The following is a 6,319-nucleotide window of genomic DNA, read 5'->3' on the forward strand; positions in this document are numbered from 1 at the left end:
GTGTGACACTGAATAATAACGGCTGCTGAAAATTCAGATTTGCCATCATAGGAATAAATTACATTTTATAATATTTTCAAACAGAATACAGATATTTTAAATTGTCAATATTTCACAATATTACTGTTTGTACAGAATTTATCAAATAAATGCAGCCTTGGCGAGACTTCTCATTAAAAAACATTGTACCAACCCTAAACCTTTGAATGATAGTGTATATTTTACTTTGTTTCCTGAGTTATTTCTAGGGGTGCAACAATATTGAAATTCTGTTTGAAATTGCTAAATATTTCATGTTATGGTAAATAACTACTTTGTTTAAAAAGGAAAATGTTACACATACACAGTATTTCAATGCAACAAACAGGAGGGTTAAATCTTTACCTTAATCTATTACCATCTCTTAATACCATCAGTGCTAGATTATCTAATTCTCAAAAAATTAGAAACAATTAAATATCCAATATTGGACAATAAATATCCAATGTCCAATACCAATCAATTAAACAAATTGTGGATGAGAATACTGCATTATTATTTCCATGAGCTTATTTCAAGCCAGTTTGTTATTGTGCTGTCATGATTTAGACTTAATAAAAAAAAAAAAGCCAAGCAAAAAAAAAAAAACTGTGACTGATTCGTCACTTACATCATGTAATGGTTTCTGCCTGTTTAAGTGGCCATTCTTGGCCAGCTGGGCTAGACTTACTGTTTGCTGCAACTCTGGATATTCTGAATACTCTGTTTCATAATCAAAGAGAAAAAAGAGGCAGCAAACAGATCAAGCAAGAAATCATGACTAAAATATTCTTCTTGTCTGAGTCACTGGAGAACACAAGTTCACATGAGGTAGAACATCAGACTATCTGCTGATGAGCCACACTGTTTAAGATGCTGTGCTGCTGTTGGGGCCGGATCAGAATCACAGCTGAGCACTCAACAGGCGGAGAAGCAGATGTGCTACACCATGTGATATCCACTTTCACAGAAATAGTACCTGAAGATGCAGCCTCCATTTTTAATCTTATGTACAAAGAGTGTGGACATCTCAGATATGTGCCTGACAGTTTATTCTGTTGAATCACAATATCACGTCAAGTTATAGCTTATCCAGATTCAATCATCTTTACAACACAGGGTCTATAGACATTCTGTTGCCTATGAATATATGAGGGGCAAACATTATGCTGAATATGCCAGATATTAATTTGTAAATGTTAAGCAAACATTTCTGAGCCATGAGAGTTTCTGAAGAGCAGAGGGATCTAATCTACACTGACCATAAGATAAATTGAATTCTGTCATTATGGAACTCATGAATGCTTTGTGTTAAAAATTAGGAATCTTCCAAAAGTTTTCTAATTAAATATATGATTATTTCTGAACATTGAGACATATGGGAGAAAGGAAAAGAGTGTAGTGAAGTCAAGCTTAATAATGCTTTAGATGATTGCAGCATGGGCAATTTCTTGGCAGTCTTGTTCTTTCAAAAGTCTCATAACATTTATATTTCAGTTGCTTGGCAGACATATTCCAGCACATGCCAAGTGGATTTTGAATGCAATCCTCCAACAAAAAAAACTAAATTATATAATATACTGTATCATATAATAATTATAATCAATAAAAATAAAAAATAAATTATATTATATAGAATAAGTTAATAATTGCATACAAATTTGATAAATATACTATATTCTATATATAAAATTTAGTATTTTATAGATAACACTTTAGGCCCTATCTTGCACCCAGCGCAATTGACTTTGTACACCGACGCATGTATCATTCCTATTTTGCACCTGCGCACGGCGGACTTTTCCCTCCACAGACGCACGTCGGTAAACTAGGAAATACATATGCGCTCCCCGGGGCGGTTCAGTGCAAAGAGGAGGCGTGTCCCAGCGCAAACGTTCCCTGATGCTATTTTGCAGGTTTAGAAAACAATTCCGCCACTGACCAGGAAAAACCTAGTCTAAAGTCTAGCGCATGTTATTGAAATGCTATTTTAAGGGCGCATGCTTGGCCATAATCAATGTAGCGTGTGCACAACGCGGCGCGCATGCACTTTGATTCTCTCATCAACACAGAAGCAGCAGTTTCCATTTTTGCAAATCATCCATTATTACAATAGATAGATAGATAGATAGACAGTTTATTATAAAAGCATAAATCTAGCTTACACATTTACCCAAAATATCATACGCCTGTTTAACCGAAGTTAATTTAGGTGGGTTTCTCCCATCCCCAATGTCACTTCTCTGTGTTTTACGGCCCTGACGAGAACGTCGGTCTCCTCGGCTGTGAACCGCTGCTGGCGTGCGCCTGCAAATCTGCCGTTATAATAGCAATCCGCTATAGAACAAGTGTGCCTGCTCTTAAAGGGAATGTGAGATGTCGCTCTGATTGGTTTATTTCACGTTACGCCCAAACCACACCTATGAATAATGAAGCTACTTCAGACCAACCCATTTTAGATTTGCGTCGGGCGCAAGAGTGCCCAAGACCCGCCCACAAAGTTATTTGCATTTCAGATCGTTAAAATAGGGCCCTAAATATTTGATAATCAAGTTTTTTTTTGTTAAAGTCTAAAATGATGTGGCAAAATCAGTCTAAATACGCTTTGTATCTTCTGCAGATCATTTGGTTTAAAAAGAAATTTCCATCACTATCTTTTTTATGTGGCTTTTCAAAAAAAAGCAAACCTCAAGACTATAGAGCATCAGAGCAATAGAGCAGGACATTGTCTTCAATTCAATAGCTTGGTGCGTGTATCTTTGTCTTGACACTATTTGCAGATTCCTAACTTACTGTAGATCCAGAGCAACATCTCTCAAGGGTGTTTGTTTGCCAAAATTCCACATCTTGCAAGAATTAAGTCTTGCAAGATTTATTTCATTCAAAGAGAAAGTTTCTGTTCTTGCTACACTGCTGCTTTTTATTTGATTGAATTACATATACTTAAATAGATTTTAGTACATCTAACAACTAATTAGAAAAGGAACACTGTGCAACAACAACAAACGCAGAACTACTGACATTCTGCACCGTGTAGGCTACATTCTGATATAAAGGCAAATGGAGAGCAACCCACAGACCCTCTAATTTTCCTTTCATTATTTCAGCTAAGATGGTTTTGGGAATGGAAAAAGACACATATAAGAGCATGCAAGCCTTTTCCCCTTATGAAATACCGCTGACAGTGCAAGCAAGAGGCAGAAGCTCGACTGAGATGAGAGGAATATTACAGCATCAAACAGAATGGCTCAGAAAGGACCAAACACTCACCAGGAACTCAATCTCTCTATGAATGCATAGATTTAGGCTAGAAATCTTTAAAAAGGAGCTAACTTTAGTTCAACAGAATGAGTGCTTGTGACTGACTGCTATATAATCTCCTTAGCACTTACACTGTAAACATTTAAAAAAGATATTACGCTGCTTCCTGATCTGAGCTGAAAAATATTTTACTCAAAAATAAAAATAAAAAGTCTGTCACAATTTACTCACCCTCATGTCATTCCAAACCCTGGAGCTTTTCAATCTTCAAAAAGGATGCAAAATATATAACTTTTTCTGAAGTCACATATAAGTTTTATGTATACAATAGTTTTATGGGTTTTCTTTATTTATTATTCATTGAAATCTGACTGGTCAGGTTCTCAAGATCATCCAGCCACAGCAGTTCTAAAGTAAAAATCTCACTTTTATTATTAGAAGATTATCAGACTTATATTTCAGCCTGTTTCTCACACAAAGTAATCTGATAGTCTCTAGGAGATGTGGGATATGAGTCATAAAAACTATGGTGCTTGTTTTGGAGCATGACAGTCCCAGACAGACCTCATTTAGTTTCATTATTATGAAAAAAGCGACCCGGAATATTTTCTTCAGAAAAGAAAAAACCTTTTGTATTCCACATAAAAAGTCAGGTGTGTTCCGAAGGACGTGAGTCAGTAAATAGTGGCAAACTATTCTGTAAAGTTGGCAAAGGCATGTAACGGAAATTATATTCTTCTCTATTGTGACGTAGGCCTATATCCGAATGAAACTACTGCTCCTTGAACAAGAAAAAAATGTAGGACAGGACTTTGTCGGATGGTTGGATGGTTGTGGTTTATGTGATCACATGTGAGTGACAGGTTTTCCAGCATCCCTCCACCACCCCATCTACTCACTTCTAACTATTCCTATCCTAACCTGGGATGGGGGGAGTGCTCTGGGTTTAGGCCAAATTCCGAGATTTGAGCCCTCGGACAGCACACCAAATACGCATAACCTTTACAAGGAACCTAATTATATGGAAGTGTGAACTAGTGAAACACATTATCAGAGAAGAGATGTTGTTGAAAGAGGGGTGGAAAGTTCATATAAAAGATAATGAGGGCACATGAAAAAAAATTCTGTGCACATAACAATCATGTATAATAAATAGGCTACTGCAAATTCCCAAAAAAAGAAGAATTTTGTTTAGGCTATATTCATTTTTACATATTTCATAGCTATTATCAAGAGACAGTCCTTTTGAATAAAGAGTTAATTTAGTCTAAGATGGCAGTTAATTCTATACCACAGAAAGTAGACTATATTGTAGGTTGTCAGAGAAACACTAGTACACCACTGAATCAACAAAAGGCAAAAGCATCTGAAACTCAGTGTTTGTGCCATGCGTTCAACCTAAGTCAAAATAAGACAATAATCACATTAAACTATCTACTGTGTAGCCTTAGGTGTGTATATACCATCATCACTCAAATTCATATGCTATAGTCACGCTTTCATCAGCAACAATCCAGTAACATTCTACGCAGTCGAATTTAGTCTTCGCTATAGTCTTAGTTTTTATAAGGCATGTTCGGGCGCATACAGAATTCGCGGGCATCAAATGCGCGTGCAGCATGTTTGATTTCCAAATCAGTTAAAGCACCAATATTAAAAACATTAAAAGAAAATACTGTCAAGAACCAGCTTATTATATTTTTAAATAGGCTACAAAACGGAAGAATATTTTCCCCATGTAGCCCACAAGCTTGTTACAGATAAAGCGTAAAACGAAGAATCGTCTTGCATAAGCTGTATTTCTCTGCATTTATTTTTCCATATCTCACAGCAAAGTATAAAAAGTATGTCGGCTTACCTTCTTCTGTCTTCTTTGGTTTACTTCTCTTGTTTTCACCAATGTGAAGTCCAGTGATGCGGGCGCACTCGTTACAGTAAACTACACTGTGCACTTAAAATAGACCATCTGTAGACACACGAGCAACGGAAAGGTCCACTATACTCTGCCACAGTATAACAGTGTAGCAGGAAGGTTCGGTGATGTAGGCTACTGAATAATACAGAGCTCTCCTTTTCCTCTCACACAACCGTAAGCTACTCCTCAGATCGACGCGGAGGACTCTGAGACATCTACACATGTGACAGCACTGATCCGACCCAGATTGTGCTATATTAATATAGGCTCTATAAGCACTGTTTACTGAATGGGCTAATATTGAGTAACAGAATTTTTTTTATGTTGCTCCTTTTTTTTAAATGTTTTATTGAAAAAGAAGTATTCCCAGCACACACACATCGCAGAGACATCTATTTGATGTGCTTGTTTTCATCTGGAAGGCGTACTTTTATTGTTTGCTTAACTGCAATGCGTCTATGAGACATTTCCTGTCAGATGTCACCAAGACATTCAGAAAATGTCTTTAAGATGTTTATGATTTAGAATGTAGGCCTATGTAAAACTGACTTTTTAAAGATATTCATCAGATGTTTGTACACAGCAGATGCTTTCCAGACTAAGCGATCTTTATAAGACATCTTGGAGAAATGTGCTATCTGGGTTTTTAATTGTTACAAGAACAGAAGTTTTACTACAGCGGCCGGGTCTTTGAGGTTTAAGATATTATGTGAAAAACATCACAAAGAATAAAATTACTCCATATAAAAATGGGACACATATTTGCACTACAAAGTGCTTTTGGCTCTGAATTTTATATTTCTGAATCTGTTTTGATTCTTTTTCTAGCCTGTCAAATGCAATCCATTTTTATCCATGAGTGTAAAACTGCATCCTTGATTGCTCTTTTCATTTTAAAATCCTAGGTATGTTATTATAAAATCTTGAGACCCATGCTCCAACCATGACATTACCATTCCCGCTGACATTTCAAATGTCAAAGGGTTGCATTTCTTGCGGTTTTGATGTGAGGTCTGACTTACCCACTAAACCCTTAAATAACTCTGACATTTTGTTAAAAGAACAAATGTAAAAAAATAAAATAAAAAAAAAGGTAAAAAGTAATTTTGGTGTAATTTTGCTTAT

General features: G+C 36.1%; 1 protein-coding gene across 1 annotated transcript in view; it reads right to left on the reverse strand.

The window, feature by feature from the left end:
* Positions 1 to 5,334, reverse strand: part of rap1gapa (RAP1 GTPase activating protein a) — a 103,134-nt gene extending 97,800 nt beyond the window's left edge. The window contains exon 1 of the mRNA XM_082146418.1: positions 5,138 to 5,334. The gene's annotated coding sequence lies outside the window, so the exon portion shown is untranslated. The remainder of the gene's footprint in view (positions 1 to 5,137) is intronic.
* Between the last annotated feature and the right edge of the window lie 985 nt (positions 5,335 to 6,319).

Source organism: Leuciscus leuciscus (genome assembly GCF_965113295.1).
Source record: "Leuciscus leuciscus genome assembly, chromosome: 18".
NCBI classification, from domain to species: Eukaryota; Metazoa; Chordata; class Actinopteri; order Cypriniformes; family Leuciscidae; genus Leuciscus; species Leuciscus leuciscus.